This window comes from Coturnix japonica, chromosome 1, assembly GCF_054131305.1.
Source record: "Coturnix japonica strain WE chromosome 1, WE-NBRP24, whole genome shotgun sequence".
Classification (NCBI taxonomy): domain Eukaryota; kingdom Metazoa; phylum Chordata; class Aves; order Galliformes; family Phasianidae; genus Coturnix; species Coturnix japonica.
The window spans coordinates 56,889,208-56,909,435 of NC_140663.1; the positions used below are offsets into that span (position 1 = coordinate 56,889,208).

General features: G+C 39.0%; 1 long non-coding RNA gene across 8 annotated transcripts; it reads right to left on the reverse strand.

Moving 5' to 3' along the window:
- Positions 1-492: 492 nt before the first annotated feature.
- Positions 493-19,943, reverse strand: LOC107315826 (uncharacterized). 8 transcript variants are annotated; one of them, XR_001556079.3, is made up of 5 exons: positions 19,775-19,943; positions 11,520-11,585; positions 10,881-10,990; positions 7,975-8,137; positions 493-6,058 (listed from the first exon to the last, which is right to left on the reverse strand). It is a non-coding gene; the product is annotated as an uncharacterized LOC107315826 (long non-coding RNA). The 8 variants fall into 8 exon arrangements; XR_014936276.1 differs by lacking the exon at positions 7,975-8,137 and adding an exon at positions 7,736-7,839 and having other exon boundaries at positions 11,520-11,709; XR_014936277.1 differs by having other exon boundaries at positions 7,975-8,133; positions 11,520-11,709.
- Positions 19,944-20,228: the final 285 nt, after the last annotated feature.

A 20,228-nucleotide genomic window follows, 5' to 3' on the forward strand; every position in this document is an offset into this window, starting at 1 on the left:
CTGTGATATCTATGCCGTTTAAGAAGTTCCATCACTGGCACTGCCTCATCCTCATTGCAAAGAAAAACTTTTGGAATGAAGATGTAGTGACAGACAAATGAGGCTTGTAAAGAAAAAAGACAGCATTTTGCACAGGTAAATGTTGCTTTAAAAAGGTGTTAAATTACAGCGCTTCTGCAAACTTAGGAGTAAATTGAGGGAGTGAGCCCACTGTTAAATTTCCCCTCTGTAGGAGTATTTCCTTCCTACTACTATCTTTGGACATGAGGCTCTTCAGGCAAAAGTTGGTTAGGAATACCACACCATATCTTTGAATCTGACGATGCCAAGTGATGTTCAGATGGGGATTGCTTTTCTGTTCTAGTAGAATACAACAGCAATTTGGATTTCAGAGATGTTAAGTCACCACTAAGAAGTATGTACAACAATCTTTATCAAATATTCAGTGTCTCCTTCTGAAGACAGATAGAGGACTCAACCAGAATATGGTCATATGCTTTCTAAGTAACTTTATTTTCATTTTTTGAAAGAACCTACTTGTTCACAGAGTGCCACAGTGGATCACATGCATGTATGTACTCTGCCCCAGCAGACACAAGCCTTTCCATGATTGCCAAGCCCCTAATATCAAGGCTTTCGTTAACTATAGAAATGTTGCTAACACTTCTACTAATAATAGCAACTTGCCAGAACTCAGTTGCTTAATGGACTTGGAAAATGCATACAGCTCATGATTTCCGTGATTTGCTGTCAAAGTTGAGGTCAAAAATAATCTCAAGAGATGCCAAACTTGGCCTTTTCAAAGTTTTATGCTTGTCATATTTTTAGTGCAGAAGATGGATTATCAATGCAAACACTGGAAGAGCAACAGTTTGATGTGTACAGTGCCTGAGTTTTGGATACATAGACATTTTCGTATCAACAGAATCAGAAACAAGGATGATATGTCAGTTGTGCTCAGAATGGACCTCTAGCTCCTGTTCAAAAAGGACCCATTACCATAAGCTTACTCTCAACTGCATCTTAGTTTTTTTTCTATTCAAGAACAATCAGTAAACCTATCTGTAATGCCTCCCACTTCTCTACAATTAGCTTTCCTTCTAAGAGCATGCTACAGGTTATATTCACTGCAGGAAAGAAATGCAAATTGTGCAGGAAACCTATTTCCCATTAGGGAAGGAGTAGGCCATAATTTTATTCTTTAACATTATAAGTTAGTCTTTTTGTTGCTTTCAAAGTTATAAAATGCATTGGAAATTAATAACATCACTGTTATTAATTGTGAGCCACCAAAATGCAAAAGTTTTCACAATAAGGAGGCAATATTCTCAGTGGGACGTTATCCTACTGGCAAAGAGAAAATACTCAGGGAATAGCCATGCCTGATTCAACTGACAGAAAGCAATCAGTGTTTTTTTCCAGCACTCAGAATACAGGCAATAGTATAATTGACTCATTGCACTGTTTGAAATAAACCATTCAGACAATGTACAGAAAACATAATTATGATACTGGAGTCACAAATCCCAGAGAATGAAAGAGTAGCTAAGTAATATATCAAGACTCAGGTCAAGACTAACAAGACACTGACATAACTGACAGATTAGATAGCTAGACTGGCAGACCACATGTAAATAATGATGCAGCTGCATTTAACATTGCATATAATATTATTTCACTTTATGAACCTACATTCAGGAATTACACACACTCTTTAGTCTGCACATGTACGTACATAAGGGAAGAGAAAAAGCTGATTTATTAAATGACTACACACATAGTCCACATGATACAAGTAATGAGATCTGGGCAGCCTGTTCGAATGTATCACCACTCTTTCAGAGACAAACTTTTTCTAGTATCCAGTCTGAACCTCCCCTGGTGCTACATGAGGCCATTACCCCTCATCCTATCAATGTCACCCAGGAGAAGAGGCCAAATCTGCACCTTGGCACAACCTCCTTTCAGATCGTTGTAGAGAGTGATAAGGTCTCCCCTGAGCCTCCTCTTTTCCAGAATGAACAATTCAAGTTCTCTCAGCTGCTCCCACAGGATTTTTGCTCCAGATCATTCACAGCTTTGCTGAACTTCTTTGGTGGGGAATTATGTCACCAGTTTTTGTTGTTATCCCAGGGACAGCTGCCCTGGAAAACCAGAAGATGAGTACTACGGCTTTACTCTGGAAATGGAGATGATCAAACCAGAACCCCTCTCTTCAGTACAATCTCTTTTTGCCCATGCTCAAACAGAAATATATATATACATAATTTACATTTATATGTTAACAGACATTCATGTGTCATCTGGATGCATTCTTTGTGTTTAGCAAGATCTAATTATTTTTCCATGGCTTTCATGATCACTATTTTAACAATTAACATGATAAAATTAGATGCTAGTGGCTAAATTGTGCTTCCTGTATCTCAGATTTCCGGTAAAGTTTTATATAAAAATAAAACAGCATTTTTTTTTCCTCACTAATTGAAATAAGTGACACTAAGTACAATCTGGAATAGGACACCAGTGATTTTGAATTAACATTAAATGGGAAACTGTTTACTATCAGTTATTATTAAATGTGCACATTAGCATTAAATTAGTGCTAAATGACATAAACAAACCTTTCCATTAAGCAAGCCAATATTAAGTGTAGTCAGTTTTTTACAGCATGGGGCATTCAGTCTTAGGTTCCCTCAGATGGAAGATGCTTCTCAATAAATAGGCGTTTATCTTGTTTATGCCTCTTTAACTTTCAGTTCCATGTGATTCCTATTATAAATATTCAGTGGATAAGACATTCTTGTAAATTTTACTGTGCATTTATTCTATGCATCCTGCCAACTAACTGTCCTTTTCCTTGAGCCTTTTCTTTGAGCTTCATCTCATGCACATATCATTAGTTATTTTTTGCTATTCCATAAGATGAATTCATGGGGTTTGATACTTCCCCAATTTAAATGAGGACCAACTGCTGATATCAATAAAATTGTGCTGTATTGGGAAGAAACAAATGTAGAAAAGGGTTTTATATTTTAAAAAGACATGCAGTGCCAGAGCACATTTCTAAGTTATAAGAACTAGCAGCTTCTAAGATTCCAGAAACTTCTTAGCAGTGAGCTTTAAATGAAGCAAAAAGTGCTCATATCAAAAGATTTATCTTTACTGGAAATCCTTGTCACTAGCTGAATGACAGATAGCAGTTCAATTGCATGCTGAGTGGGGTTCATGCCATGAATTTTACTCAACTGAAAGCTTACAGGAAAAAAACTATTTGTGGGGGACCATATCTGAAAGCTAAATATTTGGATAGTCTTAATGAAAAATTATCACACTCCTCTGTCTGCTTGATAATCTGAAGTTCCTCCAAAGCCTTGTTTTTGGGTATGAGAGGATAAAGCTTGAAATCTCATTTATTTGTAATGAAAGAAGCCTTGGTTTCACTGTCACCAGATTAACTTTAAGCCATACAGTCAACAAGAACTCCTGGATCACTGAATCTCCTGCTTCCCCAGAGACCATGTCTTTAACTCACTGAACAAATTGCTCAAATTTTAACATAAAAGTTACCATGTGAGACTCTCAAAAGAAGCACCTATGTGTCACATCTTGAGTTTGGAACTGAAGAATCTTCCCAGGAGGGAACAAAAGACAGATGTAGTGTATTAATGAAATAATAACATGAATTTATTTACTTAAAGGAATTATTCATGCCTCTCATCTCAAGATAGGGAGTTTCATAGCTTAAAATTTCTTTTTCAGTAAGTTTGTAAAAGCTCCATCCTATATTTTTTTGTATATATGTGCTGATTTAAAGAAAATAAAAAGCAATTCTTGCAGTCTGCAAGCACTGAATCTTACTGAATTGTCTTCAGAGAGAAAGCAAAACAGCATTATACAGGAATACTGTGCAAAACAGCTTGTCCTGTCTTTGTGAAGTGGCAGCATGTTAGAAAACTGATGCGACAGTTTGATGGGTTCCCATGGAAACCGGCAGACTTGAATGCATGGGTGCGCAAGTAAGCTTGCCAGGTGTCCGCTGTTGGTTTGAAGGAGGGAAAAATTACATTTCTATGACAGCTATATAGATTAGCTGAGCAAAACACTTTCCAAAGTGATGTACTTGCAAAAATAGATAAGCACTGTCCAGACTAAAATTTGCTTGTACTTCTTACAGCAAGCTGTGTAATTCAATCTCCCTTTAAAAATGTCCAGATTGCAGTTTCTGCCCACTCACTTTTTCACCCCAAATAATATGGTCATCTGCTGCAAGGTAATTTTCTGGGGAAAAAAAGGAAGAAGAACAAAACAAACTCACAGCACAGCAGGTAGGATGAAAATACCAGTATTGAAATGGGAGGGCCAAAATAGGGTTTGCTTGATAATTCTTTACATTTGTTAGTCCTGTCTAATGGGCTATTTTAAACTATCTGATCATAGCCAGGCTTGCAGTAACTATATATCATTATCACTTTGATGAAATTAGTGTAATTCTGAAAGCTTCTCTAAACAGGAAATTTAACACAGTGTTCTTCAAGGGGAGGACTGGGAACAGTGTGCCCCAGTGGCGGAGTGGTAGGAATGCTGCCTTGCAACACCAGGGCCCGGGTTCGAATCCCCCCTGTGGCGCAAGTGGTAGAAGTGCCGCTCTGCAGCACAGGAGTCTCGAATCCGGGGGGTTGGACTCAATGATCTCTAAGGTCCCTTCCAACCCACACGAGACTATTACCTATTATTACCTAACAGGCTGAACTGTACTGGGTGCCTCACATGTACCCTTTCTCAGCATGAAGATGTTGTCTTCTTCAGTAACTCTTGGAATGCATTTAGCATTTAAATAAGCAGTGCAAATACCAGGATGCTGCATTAACACCAGGCTGCACAAAAGACTTTTGCGTATGAGAAATTATAAGGAACCTAAACCATCTGGCATAACTCCAAAGAACACAGTGCTAGGGTAGAAGCTCAGATGTTTCATTGTTTTCTCTAGGTCCGTGAGTCTTTTGCACAGTTGGAGAGAATTTTTTTTTTTTTTTTTTTTAGCATGTAAGAATCTTTTAACATTTAGAATTCCTGGGAAAAACAACTTTTGAGCAGAGTACAGGCATTGTGCTCTTTGCAAATAGCAAAGAACTGGAGAACCTTGTGCGTCCACATCAGTGTAGGACATAACTGTTTCTCAGGAGATCACGTATCTGCATGGGGTCTACACTCAGGGCATTTATCTAAGTGGTCAAACAAAAGGTCCTACCCTAACTAACGAAACCTGAGAAATACTTACGATCATTCTTATATATCCCAGACTAGCCTAGTTAGTCACCAAAATGACAGTTCCTGCAAGAAGTCACTCTTCAGTGTGAAGAAAAGCCGAGATCTTTCATGAATGTGTGCCTTGAGCTCTGTCAGTGCTCGGAAGAGCTACAGTTGTACAACTGTTAACACAGATAACGAACTCAGATTTTGGATCACTATCAATAACAGTTAGAACCAGCTAATTAAAAAGAAAACCAAAGAAACAAAAACCCAACAACACCTGCACACACTGATACTTCTTTGACCAGAATGAGTGTTTATGCACTCAACTCACATGGAGATTTGCTTATGAGTTTGTTTTTTTTTTGCTTAGCCTCCACTAAACAGAATCTTTAGAATCAAATATTCATGTTAGTAATAAGGGACCATTTTAAAAAGATGCATTTCATACAGCAGTCTCTTAATTATATCTGCATACAACTTGATAATAATTCAGTGACTGTCTTTTAAGAACACCAACTTGACAGATATTAAAAGCAATACTCAATGGGAGCCTATAGTCAAACATATTTTTTTCTTAATTTCTTGCTGTTTCACAAAACATCAGGACCTTTCTAAAGAGTCCAGCCATGAGTCCTCTCAAGAGTTAGATATGAATACATACAACCGTTGCAGATGTTGCTCGTTTTCATGTCACTTCTCTTGCAGATGGGACATTTGTATTCTATGAGCAGAAAAGGTGAGAAAGAACACTGTCACAATGCAGAGGTGCAGAACAGTCTCCAGGCCCCATAACTGGTCCAGTGGGCTGAGAACAGAACAATATAATAGTTTCAGAGAAGATGCTAATGAGTGCTTTGTACACATGTCCATAATGGCATTTACACATGTCCATAATGACATTTACATCTTTATAGTGGTACTTTTCCATTATTTTATTTGACTAAATCACAGCTTCAGGATAAAATGTTGAGACAATGAGAATCTTGTACAAATGCATTTAGTATAATAGCAGAATGAGCTGACTCTGGAGAACCTTGCATGTTCAGGCAATATTTTCTTTCTGGGTTTTCTTGACACTAATTCTGTTTCTGGCTTCCTATAAAACATAATTAATATGAAAATTAAAGCATGAGTGAAAATCAAACTGAAAGTCACGGTGCTTGAACTATGTTGTTCTTCCTTTCCTGAACCAAATAATTTGTATTACAGTAATGCAAACTCTGTTAACACTAAGCAAATATCAATTTCAGATACTAAAAACAATACTGGGCAACAAGATGCTAGCCAAATGATTTGCAGAAGATTTTTTCATTAATAAAACGTATGCAGTTATATTTTTCTGAAGATGACTTCCAAAGCATGAAACTTTTAACCCCCAGCTAATATAATTTCTAAAAAAAGTCAACAGACAAGTGCTGCTGGCAGGGCCCTGTAACTTCACTTCATGTTACATGCATGTAAAGTCTTCGATAAAGGCTTCTGATAAATGGGAGATTCACTAATCTAATGGCATTTAGTTGGAATTGATGTCCTGTGACTCTTTCAAGACTATCAGACAGAATAAATATTGGCATTATAATGGACTGAATACAGCAACAGGTAACTTTATGCTAGGTATAATTACCTCCATGTTGCAAGCATATCAAAAAGAACACGAAAAAATAATTATGAAAACAAGCAGAGAAACACAAAACAGTTCTGAAAAGTACCTTGGAATTCCCTGAGGGCATCTGGGGTTTGAAGAGCCCTAAATTCACATGACTATACATTTTATTGGTATGTACATTATCCAAATGCTGTTGTCAAACAAGAATGTCTCACCATACAGTATTTTCCATGGCTTTCTACAGAGACTCTCAAAATAGAGCCTTAGCAAAGGTTTCCACAGGTTTTGAATGCAAGCCCTACAGTTTTCACTCGTACTGACACTAGGTACTTTGAAAAAATATATTTGGCTATGTGAAAGAAAATTTGTCAGTTCTGTGAATAATGATCTGACCACAGTGATAACATTCCTGTCTTTCGTGTGGCAAACAAAGAACCTGATGAAGTAATAAAGAATGGCGTGGACTTCTTGCAAGTTCTACTTTACTTTAAAAACTGCTCCTACACTGTTTTGCATGGACACACTTTCACTGCAATTTCGTCTGCAAATGTTGAGGAGGTTTTCTTCTGGAAAGAACTGCACTCATAAAGACATGGGAGCAGCTTGTATTTTCATGGAAGTTTAACTTGGAAGACATATTACCTATTTTGGGTACTGGTAACTTGAATATGGGACACAGATGTAAAACATATATTCAAGTTGTCTGAATCAGTTCTTCAAAGAGAACCACAGCCAAGGTAACTCAGGAATAGAACAATGACCAGAGGCCAGCTCAGGCTTCTCAAATGCTTTGATCCATCAAATAACTATTCACATACTCCTGGACTAATCCAAAAATATATAGATGCAAAGGTTTAAAACAAAGTTCATACTTGCTTAAACATTGACAGGTGTCAAAAGTCTTCCAGAAAGGGGATTTGGGCTAGTAGGAAATGTTGTCTTGTGTTCAGCTCATTTGGGAGTCATGTATTCTGCAGCAACTTTATAACATGTAAAACACGATTCAGGAGAATAGTTTCCACAACGTACACTTATTTCACTTTTCAGTAACACTTCATAACTACAGGCTGTTCAATAAAAATCTGACTGCAATAGGATTCTTTTGATTGGCTTACCATATCCTCCAGATTCAAAGCCATGGGTGTGCTGGCTGGAAGTGATCGCTGGTACATCTGGGCCCATATCACTTAAGAATCAGGACTATGGCCAGCTTAAGATTAGATCAGATGTTGCTTCTGAGTTCTTAAAGCCTCCAGGGATGAAGAGTCTCTGACCTGTCTGGGTAACATGTTCCAATACTGCAACATCCTCCCAGTGAGGAATTTTTTGCCCTGATGTTTAGCCTGAACCACACAGCTGCAAAGTGTGACTACTGACCTTTGCTATACATCTGCTACTACTGCTAAGAATTTATCTGAGGCTCTTCTGTAACTCCTGTCCAAGAAGCTTGATGCTTTTACTTAGTCTCAGAAGGCTAAGTAGTCCAGTAGAGTAGACCCTGATCATCAAGTCCTCAACTTGACCATCTCTATCAACCACCGCTAAGATTTCTGCCATGCTTTTGGTGGTATTTGCAAGGAAAACAGCTACTAGCTCTTACACTCAGCATCCACTGTGACCCCAGCTCTTGTTCAACTGGCAGCTGTTTGGACATTCTGTCCTCAACCTGTTGGCCCCTGCTCCTGCTCCTCCTCAGATTTGGATTCCTCTTTCTGCACTTCATGAGCTGTCTCTTGGCTCAAGATTTATTGGAACATAGCTCAGCTGTTCAGCATGTTAGGTATTCCCTTAGTTTAGCATCATCTGCAAATTTGCTAAGGGTACATTCTGTCTCTAGTGTTGAGTAATTAATATTAATGCAAGCTACAGGAATTAGTACTGATTAGTTGTTATTCCATAGTGCTCCCAAAACTCAAGTGAGAAGAATGAAACATCTCAGTCAGGATTTCTAGTTGTCAGGAAAGAATAAGTATGGAGTGTCAGAGTCCACAAGGCAGAAACATCTGCTGAAAAGTTCTTGCTTGTAGCACAGAATGCTCAAGATAAGTGCGGGAAAAAAAGGGATAAAAAAACATACTCTAGAAGAATTAATAAGAGTAGAACATAGACACTGGCTAATAAAATGTGGATAAGAAGTGGCAAGGTGAATAATATTTAACATTTTTATCTGGTCTACAGCATTTGTATTCTAGCAGACTATGAGTCTGTATGGGTTTTATATGCAAACATTTGAATTCTTCACTGTGAATTTACCCTCTCCAGTGACTAATATTCCTTGGAGATACCTCGAAAGTAGAAACTCAAAACAGGGCTTCACAGTCTCAGTTCTTTTCACCACGGGTTCCTCCTTACAGTTAAAGAATCATTTTTTCTGTGCCTGGAGAATATTTTTCTAGGTGAGTCAGAACTGAAAATATCTTGTGGGATAAAATGTAGCTTTCTAGGAGTCAAGCTCAAATTTCACAAAAGGAAGGAAAGAAAGAAAGAAAGAAAGAAAGAAAGAAAGAAAGAAAGAAAGAAAGAAAGAAAGAAAGAAAGAAAGAAAGAAAGAAAGAAAGAAAGAAAGAAAGAAAGAAAGAAAGAAAGAAAGAAAGAAAGAAAGAAAGAAAGAAAGAAAGAAAGAAAGAAAGAAAGAAAGAAAGAAAGAAAGAAAGAAAGAAAGAAAGAAAGAAAGAAAGAAAGAAAGAAAGAAAGGAAGAAAGAAAGAAAGGAAGAAAGGAAGAAAGGAAGAAAGAAAGAAAGGAAGAAAGGAAGAAAGGAAGAAAGAAAGGAAGAAAGAAAGGAAGAAAGAAAGGAAGAAAGAAAGGAAGAAAGAAAGGAAGAAAGAAAGGAAGAAAGAAAGGAAGAAAGAAAGGAAGAAAGAAAGGAAGAAAGAAAGGAAGAAAGAAAGGAAGAAAGAAAGGAAGAAAGAAAGGAAGAAAGAAAGGAAGGAAGAAAGGAAGGAAGAAAGGAAGGAAGAAAGGAAGAAAGGAAGAAAGGAAGAAAGGAAGAAAGGAAGAAAGGAAGAAAGGAAGAAAGGAAGAAAGGAAGAAAGAAAGAAAGAAAGAAAGAAAGAAAGAAAGAAAGAAAGAAAGAAAGAAAGAAAGAAAGAAAGAAAGAAAGAAAGAAAGAAAGAAAGAAAGAAAGAAAGAAAAACAAGCTACCATTTCTGTCCATGAACTGACTAATGTTTTTGTAGAGTAACTTTCTCCTTTAAAAAAAAAAAAAAAATTAAAAATGGGCAGGAAAGGAAGGTATCAAGTAGGCTATTTTCACTTGAGCACAAGGTATTGCACCTCACTGAGTTAGAACAGATGTCCTTTTTTGTTGACCTTTCCTTCTACATACAATCAATTCTCAGGAAAGGAAAACTTCAGTGTTCATATTATAACGCCTCTTCACTGTAAGTTGGCCATGGCAAGGGAAAGAACATCTGAACTCCAAAGGAGGACAGTTTCTATGTTATTATGATATGACTGAGAATTTACATATTTCCAAAACCAGAACTCGTGCTTTTTTTTTCTCCTGAAAGAGAAATAAAAGCACCTATGAAGTAAGTTCATCAAGCCTAAATAAGGACTAGTTTGGTGATCAATTTTACCAAGGAGTATTTTGATCCTGACCACCATTCCTGAAATTGTGGGAAATTCTGCCAGAAAATACACAGTTTTTCCACTAAGAGGCTCCCATGCGTTCCTTAAAAAATCCTATGACATGAAAATCAGTCTGCTTCACACTGCATTACTCAGTTCTCTAAAGAACCACTGAGGAAGGACATTCTGTTCTTCCAATGGCACAGCACTGAATCTTTTCCCACATTTTGCTGTTTTCATGGAGCTTTCAGCATAGGCCAATCGTACTACACGTATGAGCTCAATGCAGTGGTATAGTCAGCCCTCCTTGCACTATTATATTGTAAATCCACATAAACTGCACAGTTACAGACAGTCTTCTCAAGACTAATTCTCTACAAATAATATGCTCAGTCTCTGCTCTCAAGTGAGATAACATAGGACTTGCATACACTAGTGTTAAAAATCACCTGGAACTGTTTTTGTTTGATAACTGGAGATAAACCTTGTGATATATTTTGTGAAGATACATTTTGTGAAGCATCTCCTCTCAGACAGTGCCAAAAGATCCAGTGAGCACCTGGAGGGACAAGAGGTACAAAGTGATTAAGGATGCTTTTCACCTGAATTTAAATGTATACTGAGCTATAAAAGCAACTTAGCCCTTCACTGTAAACTTTGGCTTTACATAAAAAGCCCTGACAAGCCTACAGCATCAGCATCACTCATTCCTCATCAGAAACCAAACTGCAAAACATTTTACCATGAAGAGCAGCTCCAGCAAAAAGTAGCTCTCATCAAAGTGATGATTTGACCTGAAATCCTGAGTCAAGGAGAATCTAAGAAATTCTCTTTTGGCTCCAGGATTACACGTTCCCTTGATTTCCCAGTGTTTTCACTCATTTTTCTCCATCTTCTTTCTTAACCTAAAACTAAACTGTTCACTTCTTCCTTGCAGTTAAGGAACATTCATTCAGATGCAAATTACACATGCACATCACACATGTTAGGGAGAACTCACTACCCAGAGCAAAGGATGGGGTTACATTTGAATTTGGATCCAGTCTCAGCTGGAAAATCAGGGCACCTTGTGCCCAAAGTGCACTTACCCCTCTAGATTTGTCCCTCCCAAGCAACAATCGTAGCAGGCTTCTTTCTTTAGATTTGGTTTCCATCTGTAATTTGTACAAATTATTTCTCAGCTAAGTCTATGCAGTACAGTGTTGCACATTAACGCATGGGTTCATTTCCTTGCAGCTGTGTGCTCAGCAGAGGTTGGTCTATAAAAGCTGCCATCAGCTATTGTCAAATAAGAAATGAGAAATGTTATTAGTGGGAATTGTGATTCTTTTTTCCACTAGCACTGAATCAATGCTCTACTGCTTGTTTATTGAGTTACAGAATATTGGCAAAATGCTGCCATTATGTCCAAAGAACATTCTTTCAAAATTTTTATGACTACGCTGCACCCTCTGTAATTGTGTAACTGCACTTCCTCTGGATTGAGACAACCTGCACTGTGGGGTGTCTCACAATTTATGAGCTAGAGGAGTGTGAATCTCTTCACTGAATACAATGGCCCAGCAGAAGGGAGCAAGAAGGCACAAACCACACAAGGCTTGAGTTACAGGCTCTGGTGTTCTCTTTTTTACTTTGTTTTTCATCCCCATGATGCCTGCCTCCAAATGCCTCCTCAAGGTATCAGTTGCTCTCCCTACCCTTGGAATTTCTCCCAGAAGGTTGGTTTAGCCACTGCTCCCACCAAGTCAAGTCCCAGTCCTTCTTGTACAACTTTTCTGGTCAGCCAGTCTCAGCTCCTGCCTCCATTCTGTGCTTTCATGGGGGCTGCGAGGAGTATGGATCTACTCAGCCGTAGCTCAGCACAAGAGTTAGGTCTGTCTTTCCCACACATAGGTTTGCTTTTCTGCACACCTCTGATATTAACATAGACTATGAGCATATTCCTGAGCTGAGACTACCAAGGACTGTATGAAATGAAGTACTAGCACTGAAGAATATACTGCAGAGCTGACAGATTCAATCTCTTGAAAAGTGAACAACTGTTTAGACTTTGGGTATGTGGAAATGAGAAAGCTCACTGTGGAGTCAATAGAGGAAGCATAGGCAATTCCATGGTGCCCTATGAACCTTTTCCATACCTTCCTCTGCATGTCAGAGTACTCAAAGCCTCTCATGCTTCCTGGCAGTCTGAAAAGGGATCCCAGTGTCCTGATTACTGTGATCACTTCTTCCTGCTCAGAGCTCTTAATTAAGCTTTATGATTCAAATGGAAACAGAAGAAAGAGCCTAAGCCTGTGACCATTCTGGTATTTTCAGCTTGCAGGAGGTGAATGGCTGCCAGGAGAAACACCCCTTGTTCTGAGATGCTGATGTAAGAATTTTCTTCCACTAGCCTGTCCCTGCCACTAGGGAAGGAACATACTGAATGTACAAAAGAAGGGAATCTGGCTTTCATCTGGGGAACCAAACCCAGAGGAGTGAACTCTACATGGTGAAGAGCTATAATCAATGCATCTGGTGGCTACTCATCCAATAACTAGGAATTAGGTACATGACTATAAGAAAACTGCAAAAGATCTGAAAAGAGTAGCTCCTGAATGAACTGCTACCTCCTAAAGGACAGTGAGTCTGACACAAGCAGCCCCCACAGCAGCATCTGAATAAGAAATAGGGTTTGAAGACTGTTGAAGAGAAACTTGGCCTTCTGGTAAAGTAACAACTGAGGAGAAAGAAAAGACTTGGAGAGAGAGATTTTTCCATCTGTAAACTCAATTGCTGTTCCAGATGGTGGCAGAAGAAAGTCACAGTAGGATCACAGAGTATTTGCATCCCTGTGTATACTGAGATGCTTATCTGCTACTTACAACTCATTTCCTCCTGTTTAAAACAAAAAACAAAACAACAAACAAACAAACAAACTGCAATCAAAGCTGCAAACAAGTTGGTTGTTTCCTTCAGATATTATCATGCCTAGCACCCCCCATACCCTACTACTGTAATGTGTAAAATATTATCTTTCTCCCTAAATATTCCAAAATTTATAACTGCTTCTGGCAGGGGACTAGAAACCTATGGGAGAAAGTAACAAATCAGGAGTGATTGTGCAAGAGCCTTTTCCCACCAAGAATCATCTGAATGATATGAAAGGATAAAGTAAGAACAAGGCTCTGTCCTGGTCTAATGCCATGGTCCTGTGGTGAATGTCAAAGCGACTCCACCACTGTGAAGAGATCCAGATCTGCCACTGAGCACTGACTTACCACACTTTCTGATTACCAGAAATGTGCATCAAGAAAAAGAGAAGCTCCCTTCATTTCACTAACTCCATAGTGCACATTTTTTCTTCAAAACAGTATTTTTGTTTTAGGAATATAGCAGTGTCTTACACCACCTGTTTGCCAGCCAGATCCAGGCAGAAGAGCAGGACAAATGGAGCCATGATATTAATAGTTGTTAAGAAAAGAACATTATCACGTCTAATACAGTCGTGAACAGATGGCCTGCTTATAGCACAGAAATCCTTCAACCCATTTTCAGGCTGTAAAGTTCTCTGTGTCAAAATAAAATGTACCAAATAATGACTCAGGATGCTCTGCTTCCTTTCCAGGGGCATGTTCTATCACAGAAACAAGTTTCCACTTTTCCTAGCTGTTTAACTCAGCAGCTTTTCTTACACTGAAACAGATTTATCATCATATTTTTCTATTCCTATGCCTCTTACTTTCCTGTTGAATGTGGTTCCCTCTGCTCCATTTCAGATGCCCTCTTTCAACCCTGAGGTGTCTGTGAGAGACCCTGCAGATGCAGTAGCTTGTGGCAGAGCCCTTACAGGAACAATTCCCCCATTCCCTCCCACCTCCATTCCCCCGGTGCCTGTGAAATCTCAGCAGTTAGGTCTTGTCAGGCTGCACTAGAGCTTTGCATAGCTTGGTTTTAAAGAAGCCAGACAAGGTGAAAAGGAGAGGAATTTTTTCCAGCTCCTCTCTTTCTTGACAAGTTGACATTTTTATGTGGAAAAAGATGAGAACATGAAGATTTTTTATTATTATTATTTTTAAGTAATAATTATAGAGAATGAATGAGAGACGGGTTAATCACGTGGCAGCTGAGAGGCAGTGAATCACTACTGGCATGTGTCATGAGAGAGTCTTTGGACTGTGTTAAAGTGTCAGGCATTAAAAACCCCTGTGTACCCCTCTGAGTTGCTTGGTGATGTGCTGAGCACAGCAGCTATTCTGACACAGGGCTGAGGGTAACCCAAATGTTTTTAGACTGTCTTTAAATCTCATTGGCTTTCTGGTAAATATATGCATTCACTAGAGCTTTAAATATGACCTTGGAAGGGCAAAGTGTAAGGCACTCTCTGTGGCAGGGTGTCCTCAGAGATTGTCACAGCTCCAAGTTCCTCCATGCACTCAAGTCTAACAAGTCAGATCCCAGATTCCTTGTCTTCTCTGTTCTGAACAGCAAACCTTCTACATAGTGACTAATAATAGCAGAAGCTTTTGTGTTGTCTCCTCTTTTCTCACTCCTACAGTTTTGTATTTAGATTGCTGCTAGTAGACATGACTGCCATTTCACCAGCATCTTAGAAACCTTTGCAGTATCCAAAACTCACATCATCATCTTTTTTTGCTCCTATAGCCAAATCCTTTTATCACTGCTTTTGTTGGCTAATATTACCATAATGTAATTCAGTCATTTACCATTTAGTGCATGTCTACACCAGCATGGACTTTAACCTAGCTCAGATAATCTCTTAAATATATAGTCCAGATACTGGAAACAGTCTCATTATTATTCCTGTCAGAAACTAAAGGTGGTCCATAAGAAAGAAGGGGACAAATTCTTTAGTAGGATCTGTTCTGATAGGAGAAGGGAAAATGGTTTCTAATTAAAAGAGGGGAGATTTAGACCAGATATAAGAAAAAAAAACAAAAACATTTTACAGTCAGGATGGCGAGGCACTGGAACAGGTAGCCCAGAGAGGTGGTGGAAGCCACTTGGAGACAGTCAGGCTGGAGGGGTTTTGAGGATCCCTTCCAACTCAAGCAACTACATGATTCTACAATTATAAACTGAGACTAGTCTGTGCGGGAGAGTAACTGAAGAGCTTCATGATTCTATGACCAGATCATGAGATACTGTGATTAAACAGTTTCAGGCATCTATGTGATACCTGCAACGTGCAAAGTAAAAATAACAGTAGTTTACTGAGAGGCAGCACACGTATACACATACACACTCCTTCCCATGCACCTTATTCTGAAATAAAACAAAAATTCTGCACAGTTAAAGGACTCAAAATATAAAACAGAAGATAGTCACCCCTCAGCAAGTTTTGTCCAATGTATAAAGCAAAATACAGATTTCACTGCATGAAAAACATATGGAGCCAAACTCTGTGCTGAAGTGATTCTCACATTGCTCTTCCCAGCATTCTACACCATGCTTTGAATTTGTGGTTGACTGCACACTGGTGTGGGGGCTGTAATTTCAATGTCTTAATTTTGTGACTTCTACTCATTTAAATTCTCATCTGCAAAGTTGCACGCAACTTGACCACAGAAAGGTCCCCAAGTCAGAAACACAGCCCTTGCACACTATCAATCAAAGTAGCCAAACAGCAGAATGGCAGCAGCTTGACTGAAAGGCAATAGCAAAACAATAAGAATCATCCCAGTCCTGTCAAACTGCCATGCTCAGCCAGATTGCTGTTAACAGGGCTCTAAAAAGGACTGGCTGAAGCAGTGACTAAGAGAAATCTCTGTCTCCCAATGAAGAAAGACAAGCTGCATTTCTTGTAGTCTACAATGCTAAATTTCCCAACTTTCATGATTCGATCCACTTTTTTTTTGTTGCAGAGAATAGGGGTGGAGAAGGGGAGGGAAGAAGCTGGGTTGGAAAAAAAAAATCTTTCTCATTCTTCCCTTCTTTGGTCAGTCTGGTCTGGTTTATTTTATCTTGACTGTAGGAAGGATAAAGCAGCCTGCCTTAGAACTTGTTTAAACATTGTTAGTAGAAAAGGTTTTGTTTACTCTTCCCTTCACAATCAAAAGTTACAAGATATTAACATCTGTTGTCCTTTTTGAAAAAGCAGAGCACTATCTCATTTCTTTACTTTGCATGGTGGATACAGCTGTACCTAACAGTTGTTGCTGTTCAAAACACCTGGCACCAACACCTGGCACAAGAACTGTCTAAAAGTTACACCAAGCAGCCAACAAAATGCTGAAGTAACAGAACAAGCACTTTTGTCTTTCTTCCCCCTCTCTATCCAAGGAATTTCTATCATTGCTGTCAAAACTCAGATTCTCTAAATTCACTACATTCAAGTATTTTCAAGTATCTTCTTAACTACACACAGATTTATGACAGAAAAGCCCTACAGTACTTGTTGGCTTATATACAGCCAACTTTTTTCAAGTGTGCTTGGTTTCATTGATTCATGAAGCAACGCCAGTCCAAACTTACACCGTCTGTCCCTGGAAACTTTCAAGGTCAGGCTGGAGGGGACTCTGAGCACTTGATGTAGCTGTAGGTACCTCTGTTCATTGCAGGGGAGCTGGCTTAGGTGATCTTTAAATGTCCTTTCCAAAAAAAAAATTGTGATTCTATTCTATGACTCTATGAAACTGGTCCACACTGCAGCTTTCCACAGCACTGCTACTTTCACCTGCTACAAACCCACATGCCCTCCTGAGCCTGCCCACTGTTGGCCCTACTCATGGAGAGACAGCATTGACATCGTTTGAGATGTACACTCAACTGCTCTTGTTCTCTTCAAACCATGTACCCAAGGCACCATGTGGCCTTCAGAGCTGATCTGCTGTGATGGGAGCACCTCTTCTACTCTTTGTATCAGCTGGACTCTCTCTGATAGCATAGATTATCTTTTATACCCTAACAGATTCCCAGTTCATCTCCCTGCTTGATCCTCAGAGCTCCATTTTTAATTCCCATGCACTTTTCCATAAAGTTGGACATGAGTCTGCTTGATGCCACTTAGCACTGCTTGGCTACAAGCACTGGAAGCTTTACTTCTGCCCCATGTAAAAATGACACGAACAGCAATGAAAAACAGAGGCACTGCCATGTGAAACTTGGCCAGATGGATCTGAGAGCACTCTACACATCTCACTAAACAGTTTTCTCAGCAGAAAAGTGCATTATTTTCAGGTCTAAATGACAAATATTTACCTGATGGAAGAATTAGGCCTTTTTTCCAATGTTTTTATGTAAGCTACTTTGGAGGAGAGGCATTTCCTTTTCTTTATTTTGTTTTAGTTACCCTGAAACTGTGCTGTGTTCAATTGAAGTGAAGCAGCTGGCTCCTGGAGCACTGCACAAAATGGTTTGTGAACCTGGAGCTCAGCAGAGAAAGAGAGCCTGAAGAGGTTTTGCTGAAGTATTTTCATGCTTCAGTTCTCCTTCACCTGCACCATCAAAGAAAAACTTTGCAGAGAAAAAGTTGCAAAATAAGACAGTGTGTTAGGATTCTGGAATAATTCCACTGCTAACATATTTCTGGAGCATCACATTTATCCTTGGATACTTATTATTTCAGCAAACTGCACTCGTCTGGAGTCAGTTCATGCAGATTTAAGATTGTCCTTCACTCTGGAATAGTTATTGCACAAAAGTTTGGGTTATTTTTTCAGTAACCATTATTGTCAATCACTCACACTATCACAGGAGAGAAGAAAATCATTCACAGCAAGACAGAACTCTGGTCAGATCAGTCCTAAGGGAAGTTGGATTTATAGGGAAGTTCTGCTGGAGTGTATTTTTTCTTTACTGCCCTTCACTGAAAACTTTAAAATCAGAATGTGTTTTCTGGATAGCTTTCATTGTCTTACTGCCAGGCTAGTCACTGTTGCTACCATCTCATTAGCTAATCCATTCCTAAATTAAATATGGACAGGATTCAACAGACACATACACAGAAATGGGTAAAGTGGCTGAGCACAATATAAATGTAATTGGCTCTGATGTGATGTAGTGTCAGTAAATGCTACGTATTAATTAGGATTCCAAGGCAATCTGAATGCTTTTCTACTTAACTGCCCATACTGGATGTCAGTTTATGGAGGTATATACACAGAGAAAGCTTTTTGGTTATTCCATGGTATGAGTATCAGAATTAAATTACACTGAAATGGGAAAAGGATGTTGAATAAAATAAAGAGCCTAGAATGGTTATGTATTTGCTTTACTTAGAAAATAATGTAAATTTGCCAACTCACCTAAGGCTTTATAAGCACAATATAATGACTGGCAGTGATATTTTTTCCTGAACATTGTCTCAGTCCTCACTTGATTTTTCAGAAAGGGAAAGGACAGTGCCAAAGGCAAAAATAGGCTAGAAGAAACCTGATGGCAAGTGAAACATGGAATTCTGGGAGGGAGAGCTCAGGATCAGAGAGTACCGGAAGGGATAAAACAGAGCAAGAAGGTGCCTCAGCCAGAGACGGCCCTGAGCAAGGACCTGCAAAGCATTGTGCAGTGTGTCAGATTCTCTTTGGAAAAAAAATAAAAATAGAAACTGTATTGTGCCTAGGTGGCATCTAAACATTTTCTTGTGACTGGGAGACACAGCCAGCCTTGTGCTTACTGCTGAAAGCTGGGGAAAGCATGGCTATGAGACTGAGAGGGGAACAGGTTGCCCAGAGAGATGGTGGATGCCCCATCCATGGAGGCACTAAAGGTCAGGCTGGAGGGGCTCTGAGCACCCTGATCAAGCTGTGGGTGTCCCTGTTCATTGCAGGGGGTTGGACCAGTTGGCTTTTAAGGGTCACTTCCAACTCTAGCAATTCTACGATGCTATGATTTTCCATGAAATACACAGAGACAAATCATTTCACAATCAGATATAAATATGTTCTTTGATCTTATCCATATGTATGGAAGGACAACTGTATTTTTTTAGCAGTGACCAAATTTGAATGCTACAGTTTACTACAAGTCTAACAAAAGCACCTGAATTTTTCCACTTTCTCAGAAAGCTCATGTTCTCTTCAGCAATATATAGACACAGTAGTAAAATTTTATTGTTTGCTCATGTGTTCACAGTACATGCCAGACCCTTTCAGCAGTCATTGGTCTGCTCTCACAGTACTCGCTTTCACTTTATAAAATCAACACAAGTTCAAATTTTAAACACACTATATAAAATTTTTAAAAAAGAAATAAGAAAAGCACATTCCTTGGGCAGAAAGGCAGTTCTCTGTATTATATTTCAGAGTAGGCAAAGCAGTTCACTGTGCAGGGGGTGTTCAATTGTTTCTGAAACTTCCCAGCTTACTAGAACTGAAATAAAGCATTCCATAAATGATCAAAATACCTGAGGGCATGATAGCTCAATTCTTCTGGTTGTCAGCCTCCTGTGTAGCTCAGATTTCCATGTAGCTCTGTGGAAATTCAGCCATATGAAAAAGTCAGGGAGACTCAGAGGGGGGAAAAAAAAGAGAGAGAGAGAGGGAGAACTCTCAGTAAATCAAGTGTGAAATGCCTTCCACTGATACAAATTCAGATTATAAATAGAATCACTCTGAATGCACAGATGCCCTTTTTCTGTTTCCTTTCTGGAAACAGTGTGGCTTGCTGGCAAGGAAATCAAAATAAATAGCTCATTTATGTCAAATTTGGAATCTGAAAATGTTGTAATTCCTGCCATTTAGGCAATTCTAATAGTTTTACAGAATCATTTAGGGATAGAGACACAGCTCATGCCAAACTGCAGGCATCCAGCTGAAAAACAGGCTGTGCAGGACAAGATTTCACTTAAATCCCCACGG